At 41.0% G+C, this 12,552-nt stretch overlaps 1 protein-coding gene across 4 annotated transcripts in view; it reads right to left on the reverse strand.

Moving 5' to 3' along the window:
* SVIL (supervillin) overlaps positions 1-12,552 on the reverse strand; it is a 142,372-nt gene that overhangs the window by 70,390 nt on the left and 59,430 nt on the right. For all 4 annotated transcript variants that reach the window (XM_034061395.1, XM_034061392.1, XM_034061388.1 and 1 more), the window contains exon 2: positions 2,312-2,378. The gene's annotated coding sequence lies outside the window, so the exon portion shown is untranslated. The remainder of the gene's footprint in view (positions 1-2,311; positions 2,379-12,552) is intronic.

The following is a 12,552-nucleotide window of genomic DNA, read 5'->3' on the forward strand; positions in this document are numbered from 1 at the left end:
ATTCACAATCAAGGACTTTTTCTTCTTCAGAGGCATTTTTGTGTTCTCTCACAAAGCTGCAGGTGGCATTGCTTGTTTTAAATATTTGCATATTAGAAACAAAATATTTTAAACCAATGTAACAATTACAATGCTTTCACTTGCACAGATTGTTCAGAGACCAAGCACTGCTCTGAAGATGAAACAGTCAAGCCAAGCAAGTGGGTATTTATAGATACATATATAAAATTAGTTCTAAAAATGAAAGTTGGCATATTTAGGACATGTCGTAAGAACATTCATTAGGAATCTAAATTGAGTCAGAATGATGTTAAAGCAACTCCAAATAGTAAAAATAAAAATAAAAAAAAATACAGGACACTACTCATAAGGGTTTTAAAAAACATGCTCATAAGTACCTTCTCACTAAGGCTTTCCTTTTTCTTCACAGGGATCTATCCAGCTGTTTCCCTGCTAAAGGAGCAGTTGCAGCATCAATTTAGCTGCTTAAGCAGAGTCAGAATGTCAGACTTGGACTGCCAACTATATTTTACCTTTTAATTCATCCACAACCCTATTCTAGAATTATCACAGCTGCATCTGCTCACCTGTTCTTTTCTTAATGTCTCGAGTCCTGCTATAAATTTAGGTGCAGATTCCAAGCAGCAGCACCAGGAGTTTCTGCACTTAACAGACAATATTCATTACTAAAATAATTTAAGGCATACGTGCATGTCTTTAAATAAAAAACAAATACTTCAGAAGTTGCAAGAATTCTTTTTTCTTAAGGTCCCTGTTAATTCTGGATACTGAAAGAAGAACCTGTCCTTCTTTGCTTGCCCAAAATACAGCCTGTGATCATGCTCGTGAAATACCACCAACAGCATGAGGTCCCACAAATTTGTTTCACACAGGATTTGTGTGTGGTTTGGCCTCAGGTTCCAAACAAACTCATTATATTCCCCAATGTTCAGGAATCCATACAATTCCTATTAAAACACAGGCAACAATATTTCACAACCTCAATAGCTTTTCTTTAAAAACTATGTATAATGTGGCATTAGTAGAGTATTTGACAGTCTCAGTAGTTATATTGCTCTTGCAACTTCTACAGTAAGTGTGGGCTGCTTCTATACATCAGGGATTCTAGGCTGAAAACTTCTGCTGCTGCTGCTGCTGCAGCATAAAGTTTCTAAAGAGCTGCCCCAGTAACCTAGTTAAATGCCCAAAAGCGAGCAAAAGTTTCATCCAAATGCCACTAGTAACACTGTCCTGCCACCTGGGATAAAGCTACAGGATATATTGAGATTTTGTGACTGAAATACATGCTTAAAAATCCACTTGCATACCTGCCAGCTCAGTGCTTGGCATTCAGTCTTCATCTCTTTCTCTACCTCCAGGCCAGTGTCTTTCCCTGGACTCTCACTTAAAAGGTCCATTGTACAAGTCACATTCTTCCTTCACTACTCTCATTTCTGCTTTCGCCTGCCTGCCTTCCATAACACAAAGCGTCTTTTACACCTATTCCCTCCACCTCTCTACAGTACCTAAAATCCAACATGGCAGAGAATCAGGTATGCTCCAGAAGGTGTGTGGTGACTGAAAAGATGCCTGCAAACATAAGCCTGGGTGCCTAAGGCTGGTGGATTCCTGTGCAGCTAAGCCAACAAAACAGCTGGTTGCTGGGGCAAGAGTCAGTTCCCAGCTCCCACACCTCATCTCTCCACCATTATGAATGAGTCCAGCAAGCACAAAGGCAGACACTAAAAGCAGCTAGAGTCAGGATGGGAAAAGAGACCTGTCACCTTGTTTGACTGTGAACTGTATCCCCTTACTCAGCTTTATGGGACCGTGCCCTAAGGCTTCAGGCATGAGGCAGCATGGCCCTACAAAGAAGCACCATCACCTTTTCATTCCTGTCTGCAGTGTCCCCCTCCCATGTGCTGACAAAGCTCTCTGCATGGCTGTATAATTAATTCACCTACTTCAGCCACCTTCTTTTTCAGACAGATCAGTTTTCCAACCTAGTTCACTACACGTCTGTACTGCATCCAAGCCATGCAAGGAAAAATGGCCATTGCAGTGGTAGGAGGCTCAGTGCAGAGTGGAACTTCTCCCTTAGCAATGTCAGCTATAAATTTCACATTACTTAGGAGGCAGTTGGTATCTTCCATACCTGTTCAGAGCACCTGTTTGATGTCAAGGTTTGATCCTGTGAGAGGACAAATAATAATCCTCCCTGATAAAAGAATAAATGTATATTCAAGTAATGACTGCAAGTTACAATTGCGCAACCAGTCATCTTCATTGGGCAAGAAAAACTTGATCTTACCTTAATGCTCTCTTCCTTTGGAGCAATCGTGAAGGTTTAAATCTGACTGAGTTTCCTTTGTCAAAATCTATGAAAACAAAAAAACATACCATACCATGGTGAAGATGCTTTAATAAACAGGGAACTTTCAGGAAACTAGGAACTAGAGTTTTCGAGTCCACTGGAAAAGACTATAATAAAGACCTTCTCCCACAGTCAAAGAGGCATAAGCTGGCATGTCCAAGATGGTGATAAACCAAAGCCTTGCAAAAGTGAGTACAGACAGTAAATATATCAAAAGCATCAATGTTTTATGGAACTGCTATGTTCTAACCCCAGTATACATGGTGTAGCACTGCAGTCTAGGGCTATTGTTTAAACTCCTTGACTCAGTTTTCCAGCTTATAAGATGAGCAGTTGACATGTTTATGAAGCACCCTGCAAATGAGAAATGCTGCAAGCAGTAAGAGCTTTTTTGGCTGCATCCTAGCTATATTATAAAAATTGCATATTCACTGCAGAAGTCAGAGATGCCCAACTGAGGATCTGTTGCAACAACAGTATTATACCATCCATGACAGAAATATTTCTGAAGGTTGTCTTCTGTTTGGAAGCTCCCATCTTCATCTGAACAGCCTTAGAACATGATTTCAGAAAGAAACACGTGTTTACACTGAGAGCAAAACTGTGTCAGATGCAGCCTTATATTCAAAAAGTATGGATTACAAAGCCAGCAGGTTCCCAAATCTTTCTGAACCATAGCAAGCAATGGGTAATCTCCCCTCTCTTCCCCAAATCTAACTTTTCCATTTCTGCAGTAAAGAGCACCATTTGAGGGTCTTAACAACAACCAGTAACAAGGGGGACCAGTCATCCAAGTACTGGCTCCCTTCATTCAATAAGGATGCTATTAAGAGACCTTAGGGAACTGCTAGCCAGGAAGCAGGGGAGCACCTGGTCTGTGACTGCTGTTGAAAAACATGAAGCTACCAGTAACTTACTCCTCATGGGAAAATTACCTTCCATGCCCATCTATACTTAGTCGACTACCCCAAGACCCTAAATTAATAAATAAGTGGTTTCTGATGCAGTATTCATTTTATTTTTCAAAGACAGGCATTACACAACCTGGACTTTAAGATGATTCAAAAGCAGCTACATCCCTTTTACTCTACCTCAGAGGTGAGATTTAACTATCTCAAGGAAAAGCTTAACTGCTAGCTGGCAAAAAAAGTATTTTTTGCTTATAAAAAAATGTTGAAATCTAGGTAGGATGTTTATTATCTTTGCAGAAAGGGTTTACTGAAATTTAGCATAGCTGACAACATGGGTCCTTATTTGCCTATGCCTTTCAAAACTTTTTACCCTCCTCTCTTCCATATCTCCACGTACAGGTTTAAAGAGAAAAAGGATCAGTTTAATATGTGATAGAGGAGGCTGCAAATGTGCAAAAAAGGCATTTTTTTAGGCATCTGCTACAAGTTACTGCAGATTTCAGGGCAGCTTTGCTAATAGCTTTCTTCAACCTTAATAGGCAACTCTTCCTGGTTTTGTTAACATTCATTTTCTCTTTCCAAGTAAATGGAGAATAAAGCATGCAGATTACACAGAAACATCTTGTTAGACTAAAACAGAGTATTATAAGGAAAACAGTATGAACAGTATATAAATCATTGCATTTTACACAATTCCATGCCATACATCTCCTCTAAAAAGGCCAGATTTACATTATTGTGAGAAGTCTGCAGTAACTTAAAAAGCCCAGCTCAGCATCAGCTTAGCTAATCAGAACCAGCCATATTTTAGATTTACAGCATTCTAACAGGATATAACCCATCCTATAGCTTTTGGCACTAAAACAGCTGTCCACCATGAAAACCACAAATAGACCACAGAGAAATTCTCCCTACCCTAGCCAAAACCAGAGAAGGGAAATGAAAAGGGAAGAAAGTAGCTTTCATTGCTTTGCTGGGAGAAGGGCTGTTAAGAGGGGGCACACAAGCTGTTCCAACTCTTGCTACCATTAAACACATGCAGCAACATTCATACATACCACATCTGTAATGCCTCAAAAACATCTTAAAACTTTGCTGTATTTCACAGGGGTAAGCCCCTCTCTTCCCCCCTCCACAAACACAGAAAATCAACCAGACAATTATATCTGTTACACAGTTCTGATATTTTATGTATTTCCTCCTGTGCAAATTAAACCCCATGTGGGAGGATTAAAGTCCAATAAAACTTACTTACTACAGTGTAGAAGTCTTAAAATTAAATATAAACACAGGAGAAAAAGAAAAACAACTCTGCTTCAGAAGAAAATAAATATGCTCATAAAAGAAATATCAGTTTAACAGAGTCTTAATTCAATAGTTAATTTAAAGAAGAAAGCCCACCCTCGCAGTACCTGATACAGAGCAGGAAAATCTTTGCAACAGCATTTTGTTCCTTCCTTCTTTCACTGAAAAACTGTAAACATGCTTATAACCACATTCAAATAATCTTAAATATTTGTATTTAAAATTGAGAGTATATTTACAGAATTGCAAATCAAACTTGCTCACAAGTTTAACCATTTGTTCGGTCCAGTCCCTCTCCCTCTTAGGTACAAACTACCAGATAAAAGCACTATCTGTAACTTAACACTACGGAAATTAAGAATACTGAACTTATGCATAATATATATATTAAAAAACAAAAAAAGAAAAAAAAGAGAGATGCAACCTTCCGGTGTTACTTAGTATATTTAAAGGCCCTAAATCGGTGGCAAGCTAAGCTAATTAAAAGATCCATCTAATCGGATCTTTCAAAAGTGTCCTTTCAGAAATAATTGAAATAGCCTGGGTGGCTAACTGCATACTGATTGCTAAAGTAGCTGCAGAAGATAAACTCAAGCAATATTTACACATGCATACATATATATGAGAGATTAAACAGCCACAAACGAACTGCATTTTCTTCTATCTACTTGGAACTCTTACCTTGCTCCTCAGAGTATTTAACATTTCCCAAATAGCTGGAGATCCAAGGATTTCGGAACATGGTTGCACAAACAAAGGATTCAGCAAAGAGAAACTACAACAGCAGCTAATTCTCCAGCAGCCACAGCCCTAGGCCTGTCTTGGCAATACTGTGTAGAGATTTTTCATAGCACAGGACTGGAGCTGTCAGACTATCGCGTCCCAGGGAGTACAGTAAATGCATAGCAATAGGCTGCAAGCTGGAGCAGCTCAAGCCAGTAATCAGATTACAAACAGAAATTAGGCACATGAACGTTAAAACAGATTGGGCAATGATGATTGGGAGATTTATAATATTGCCACTTCGAAGAGCCAGCCAAATTACACATTATATTCCTGCAAAATGAATGCAGAATCCTTAAATCCTCATATTTACCCCCCCCCCCCCAAAAAAAAAACAACCCTCCAAGAAGAGGAATATTTCCTTCATATCTCTAATCAGGATAAACTGCAATGCTTGCTTAAGAAAAACAGCATCCAGACTGCCAAAAAAATGGACTCTGTTAATCATATTGTTATGCTAAACATTTTGCCTAACTATTAGTTGGAACATTTAAAACAGACAAGATTTATGGATAACATATGAGCAAAATTACTGGTGGGGGTGGGGATTTCAGAACAGACACTACAGCTCCAAATATTTTGAGACAGAAGGTGTAAAAGTGCACAAAAGTAGTGTCCAGCTACCATGGTTTTTTATCAAATGGATTTGACGGATTTTTGGATTGAAGAGTCACAACATTTTATAGTTCATTTTGAAAGTCTGCAAGTATTTGTTTGAAATGGCATAATAGCCCCTGAATGTGACTGAAGCAGGTTCATGCACTTAACCCCATCCAGCCAAAGGCACTAACTGCCTACCAGCTTCCCTCCAAGGAACTTTTTCCCTTCAAAAAGATTTCAGCTAGTATCAATAGAAACTCTCCACAAGTCTGGGGTTGTCAGAACTGTGAAAAGGTAGCCTAGAAACACAAGAGTGAAGTTCTTGACTTTCCTTACCTCTTTTCATGCTACCTGGTACAACAGGACCCTGATGCATATTGAGAACCTCTATGTACAGACAAAATGTAAGCAGTGCTGCTGGGAAAGGGACTGCTTAACCACAAGTGATAATCTATCAAAAACCTATTAATTTCTGTTGGCTCATCATGAGGTTGTGTTTAGCCTGTTTAGGTCATCAAAACTTCTTTTCATGCTAACAGGTTCTTGCCATGGATAGCAGAATATGTGTTCCATCTTATCTAATGCCACTGCTATTTGTATCCATTTATTTATTTTAAACATGAATAATGTTGGAGTCACCTTAACCAAAGCACTTTCTATTAGCTGGTACTTCAACAGTCCAGAGCTCCCTGAACAAGAGTCATCTGATACAAGGAACATTGAAGCCTCTGACTCACCAAGTGACATCCTCTGTCCAGAAATATTTGCCTGTAACCTTACTGGTGCTCACACATAATACTAACCATGGCACTATACCATACAAACCAAACACTATTGTGCTCTCTTGACCACCTGTGAAAGCCTACACGTACTAAAGCCTACATACAAAAGCACTTACAAAAAATTTAATCTGTCAACACTGCTCCAAACTTACTGCTAACCTGAAAATCCTCCTTATGGCCTAGACATAAGCATAGGTGTGCTTAAAACACAAAAAAAACAAGACAGTAGAGGAACAAAGAGGCTGCTGGTAACAGCTAACAAGGACATTCAGGACCAGTAGCTGTGTTGGTATATCAAGAAGTTCCTCCTTTCGAGCCCTGCTTGTGTGCAGACTGTTTACTTGATCTTGTGAATAGAGGTATTATTACCTGTAGCATCTGTATCTCATATGGTACACAGTAAGGGAACTGTTTCTCATAAAGTGCAGATAAATAACACTTACTTGATAAATCTTGTGGCTGTAGTCTTTAGCAAGGTTGAAGGAGAAGTTAGACTTGACAGCTGAGCTGATGCAATAGCTCATGGCTGCCAAGAAAGAGTCCTACCCATTCCTCTCTGTGCAACCATTTTTAGGTCCTGCTCCCCTAGTGACCCAGTCAGATGACTTAACCGGTAGTAAATATTGGTTTTATATTTGCTGGGTATGCTTTCCAGGAGATGCCAGAATAAAAAAAAAAATAATAAAAGGGCACAGGATCTTATGATCTGGAAAGGGATCAACCCATCTGGCTAACAGAGGAGGTAAGCTCAACTTGATTGTCATCCCCATGTCTGGCAATGCCCTGCATGACAGAGAGGAGAAGTGTACTGTGGAGGGAGGCATCATGCTCCCACATTCCCTTGCTGCACAGTCTCCAACATTTTGTCCTCAGCATCCTTCTAGTGAATGAGGTGCAGAAGGTAAAGTGTGCAGAGCTGCAGAAAGACAGAAAAACTCTAGAGTACCTTTCAAAAATGCATTTATTTTAAATGGCTTCTTGCTTGTGCTGTTTGAGTTCTACTTGAAGAACACAGCAAGAAGCCAGTTTCTCCAACAGCTCTGGCTACCACCTGGGAAAAAATACTTGCAATAGGCTGTGGTGCAAGTAGGGCTCCTCTCCCTGCTGTTTATGGCCAGCAGGACAAAAATACAAGGGACATCTCATGGGACCAATGAGAATTCTTACAAAGGAAGGCAAAATACCCAGTAAAAGTAACATCTGAATCAAGGTCTTCGCAGAGAGCTTCAAGCTCTTCATGTTAGGTTGGAAGGTGATCACTACTCATTGCTCTCTGCATGGTATCTGTGAATTCACATTCAGGACACTGCTGTTAGTACTGAAACTGTGCTATTGTACTACTGCCCAGAGTTTGTTCAGTGTCACTTCAAGATGAGAGGTATGTGTCAACACTGCCTCCAATATTAAAACTCTTTGAACTGTGAGATGCTGAAGCCTTAGGATACTACACCAATGCTATGTGCTTCACACAGATCATTGGGAAGATACAACTGTAGGTAACTGACAACTTCTCTCCCTCCTTTCCATCAAAAAGGATCACCTATTGCAAGACAGGTCTCTGTTCTGTCCCTTCACCAGCTTTGGCAATGGAGAAGACACCCTGGTAAAAAACAGTAAGTCAGCAGGGTCAAGCAATGGTACAAAGAAAAAGAATTCTTAGGTTTATCTTTTTGCTGTTTGTTGGATACAGCAGGTTTAAGAAAAAGTCTATCCAGAAGAAAAGAGATCTGCCTCCAAATGCTTGATGAGAGAAGAAGGAAAAGTATTGTGTCCTCTGAAGAGATCTGGTCTCCAGGACCTAGAAATACGCTCAGCCAAACTACGTTATCAAGGCTGTGTTACAAATCGGTAGTAATGTTCTTGTCCTCCTCTGCCACAACTAATTCTTGAGCATTAGCAGCCTCCAACATAAGCAAACAAAGAGAGAACAACAGTTCAGCCCTTAGAAAGGGGGGGCAGTCCAGCTGGAAGTTAAGTTTGCAGTCATCTGGGCAAAGAGCTAGAGGTTAAGCATGCACACATTTAAAATCTGAGACTGCTCATGAAAGACCAGCTGGCAGCTAAATGCTTTTCTGAAGCTTCCCACAGGAAGAGAAGGAAAATATCTTCCTTTTGTCTGGTAAAACTAATCACCGTACTCAAAACTGGCTTGCAAAACTGTTCCCAACTTCCAGGGCTGCCAGCCCCAAAGCACCAAAGAGTCATGAATCAGGTCCCACCAAGATCAAGACTTTTTTCTTGCTGAATTTTGATCACTTATGAATTTATATTTAGAAGTGTTCCTCTGTGATAAGGAGAACTCGATACTTTGTTGTGACTTGTAGTTATCATAAATATAAAAATCAAAGCAACCCATGACAGCTGTTTGAAGAAAGCCTGAAAACAAATAAAATCAAGAATGCAGAGGAAAGAAAACCCACAGTGACTGCAAAGACACTTTCAGCAAATATGCTAGTTAGGTAAACAGGAGTCCAAGCAACACAGAAGACTGAAATGATCTGTATAAATAAGATAAACAAAACATATTTTCATCCACGTCTCACGGGTAGAGATCTAAAGAAGTTCATGAATTTTATTCCACTGCTGCTCTTCTGGACAATGAGAGCACTCTGAGAATAACAAGTGAGCTGTACACAGACCTGAGATGCTGTGGATGATCATAGGAATGAAGATCAGGAAAGAGGACTAAACCAGACTACACTTTTCCATCACTCCATCTGACCTTCCCTCCCAGGCTACTCATCCACCCCAAGCCACACTGCCAGTTTTTGGCATGTAGGCGTGTGTTTCCAAACGTAAGTGGCAGGGCACTAGAAGAACCTCCCTTCTCATATTTCTCTTTCTTCCCACTATCCAGCAATGTCTGCCAATGTGTTCAAGAAATAATTTAGCTAAAGGACAGATAAAATAATCTAACAGAAAATTAATACAGTAGTATAATTACTTAACAGACGTTAACATCTCAAGCCATGTTCAAGCATCCCAGCTTGCAAACACAGTATCATTCTAGATTGGCAATGCCAATCCATTTTGTCTTGTCCATCCAAATCACATGTACCTGGCCAAGGGATACTCTCATTTCCTAAATGGAGGCCATTCGTATAGACTTTTAAACCAGGTTAAATTTCCTGACATGGTATCATCCCTCCAGTGGAAAGCAAATATCATGCTTCTCACTTTGCTGTTTTCCCCAACTCAGTCTGTGCAACCACTCTTGAATAGTAGTCCTGGCAAGAAGATTTCAGTTTAGGCAGCGATTCTGTTTTGGACAAGTCTTCAGATAAACTTCAGCACTGTGTTGTCTGTTTGGTATACTTTAAAACAGGTCGTATGCAAAAAGATCAAAAAAGTGGAGTAATAAATGTTATAAAGGGGACTAAAGTATTTTGGTACAACATGACGATGTGTTAAAAATAATATGGATGGTCTTTTGTACTGGGTATTTACTCATGTGCTCTGGAAAAAGGGAGAAAACCACACACCAAATACCACTACCTTCTAGCCTCCAGATTACTATTTCAGATTTGAAATCTTACTCAAGCCATTAATTTTAGCAATGAATTGCTCCTAGAAGGAGATTTTGGTATGTTTCAATCTTGCAACACCTTTTAAAACTAGAGAACAAGAAGGCAACGTCCCCTGACATTCCCACATCTTGTATCACTGTTCACAAAACTGTATGGAAAGACTGTAGCATAATTAAAAGATCTTTAAGGTTTTCCTCTTTAGGAGTAGGATCAGTCTAGACTAGCTCCTTAAAGGAGTTCAAAGGCCACACACACACCACTCTCGTGGTAATCACATATACCAGCGAGGCACATTATTCGAATTGAGTCAGACCTATTTGTCTGTGGGCCTGAAACAGTAACAGATGTCAAGTACAGAACAGAGTTAGGCACAGACTGAGCAAATGGCTGGAAATGAGGATAAGGCAGAAACTCATCCCCCAGAGTATGTGCACTTTAAATGATTAAACAACTGAGGGACTTTGAGGAGACATGGGGTTTTACCTAGCAAAACAGTACCTGGGAGCATTTCACATCACAGCTCACCAGAAGGCAGCTGCGGCTCAGACTGTGCAGCTGTGTTAGCCACGGCTCTGTGCACACCCTTCACTGAAGTCGTGACACAAGCAGCAGCTTCTTTACTCCTGCAGTGAGTAAGAGCTTTGCTGCTGCAATGACTGGGGGCTTAAACTGCATTTGTGAGAGACTGTCTGCAAACTTCCTCCAAACAAGTGGGCAGTGTTTCCAGGACAGGTTTCCCCATCTCCTGACACTTTTAGTCTCTTCAGTCTGCAGAAAACTTCCCATCAGATTGCATACAAGCAGCACAAACAGGTCTCCTTGCCTGGAGCAGTAAGTGGCCCTATGGAGCTAAGGGATGCAGAAAGCCCAGCCATGCTACTGAGTTTTCTCCTGGCTGCTCTTGAACACCTCTGCACTGCTATCACTGGACACATGTAAGAGCCCAATAAGGAAGCAGAGAGAGACACACATACCACAGCCAAGAATTTATAACAAAGTTCTCTGGCTCTTGATGATAGTCATCTAAGGGAAACATCAATTTTGTTTACCACTCTGATGTGACATTTCACAGGCCACATCATATCCCTGCATACTTACCTTGAAATATAACTGTCATTTTCAAGCCTCAGGCAGACAGCAGCCTTGCAGACAACAGATCCATGACCCCAGCTTCCATCCTGTTTATAGCATGTTGCAATGCTTTCTCGGAAAATTAAATATTTAGTAAAAGAAATGAAGGAAAAGCAGGTACTGTATTCAAGAGCTGATGGTCAAGGTAGGACAGCTCAGCTACAAGTACTGCCACTGAAAATAATGTCACTATGAAAAAGCACATGAACCAGGCTTCATTTGCATCCAACATGGCTCAGCAAAAATTCATGAGGAAAGAAACTCTGGTTAGCACAGTGATGCTGCACTTCTGGAGCCTGTTCTCTAGGGAGCAGGTTCAAATGCACAGCAGCCACAGCCTTTTCTCTTTATTGGCCTCATACACTCCCAAGGCCTCTGCAAAAATCACAGACATGCCCAGTGCTCAGAAGGGCACCCATCACTAATAGTAAGTTAATCACAAGTCACATCTGAAGAGTTTTCCCAGGGCTGCCCAGGAAAGCTTGCATGCATCCACTTGTATAGTATAGTACTAAGTCTGTGGGGATTTTACTGTAGGAAAAACACACAGGGTTTTGTTTTGCTGGGGTTTTTTTAAAGCCTTCTTCCATGTGAAAGTCAGTTTTTAGGAGATGGGTATGAAGCAATCTAGTCAAATCCTGGTCTGCACAAAGGCAGTGGGTGTGAATACTCCCCTTCTCCTGGGAGCAGGATCACTGCTTTAGCCAGTAACAGTCAGTCTTCCAATAAAGGGCATAAAACTGTGCAAGAAGAGAGAAGAAACAAGTCCTGAAGTCATACAACAACAACAAAATAATTCTTAGTTCAGGTGGCCTCTAGGAAGCATGCAGCACAAGGAACGAAAATACACTTCGCAAAGGCCACCACAAACCATTCCAGTACGCGGGATGACAGCGTGAACTGGTGCCCTAAGGTTATAACCCAGCGCACGAAAGGCACAACAGGAGAGAGAGCTCCTGTCCCTAACGCCTGCACAGCAGGGCTTTAGTTTTTAAAGCCACGTCTCGCAGAAGCCCCGATGCTGGCGCTGGCAGCTCGTCTGCGGCAGCAGCCGCTGGCTGGCAGCACGCCGGCAGCGCCGCGGTACTGGGTCGTCTCTCTCGGGGTCTGGGCTGGATCCGTTCTGGGCCGCACACCCC

Source organism: Melopsittacus undulatus, chromosome 1, assembly GCF_012275295.1.
Source record: "Melopsittacus undulatus isolate bMelUnd1 chromosome 1, bMelUnd1.mat.Z, whole genome shotgun sequence".
NCBI classification, from domain to species: domain Eukaryota; kingdom Metazoa; phylum Chordata; class Aves; order Psittaciformes; family Psittaculidae; genus Melopsittacus; species Melopsittacus undulatus.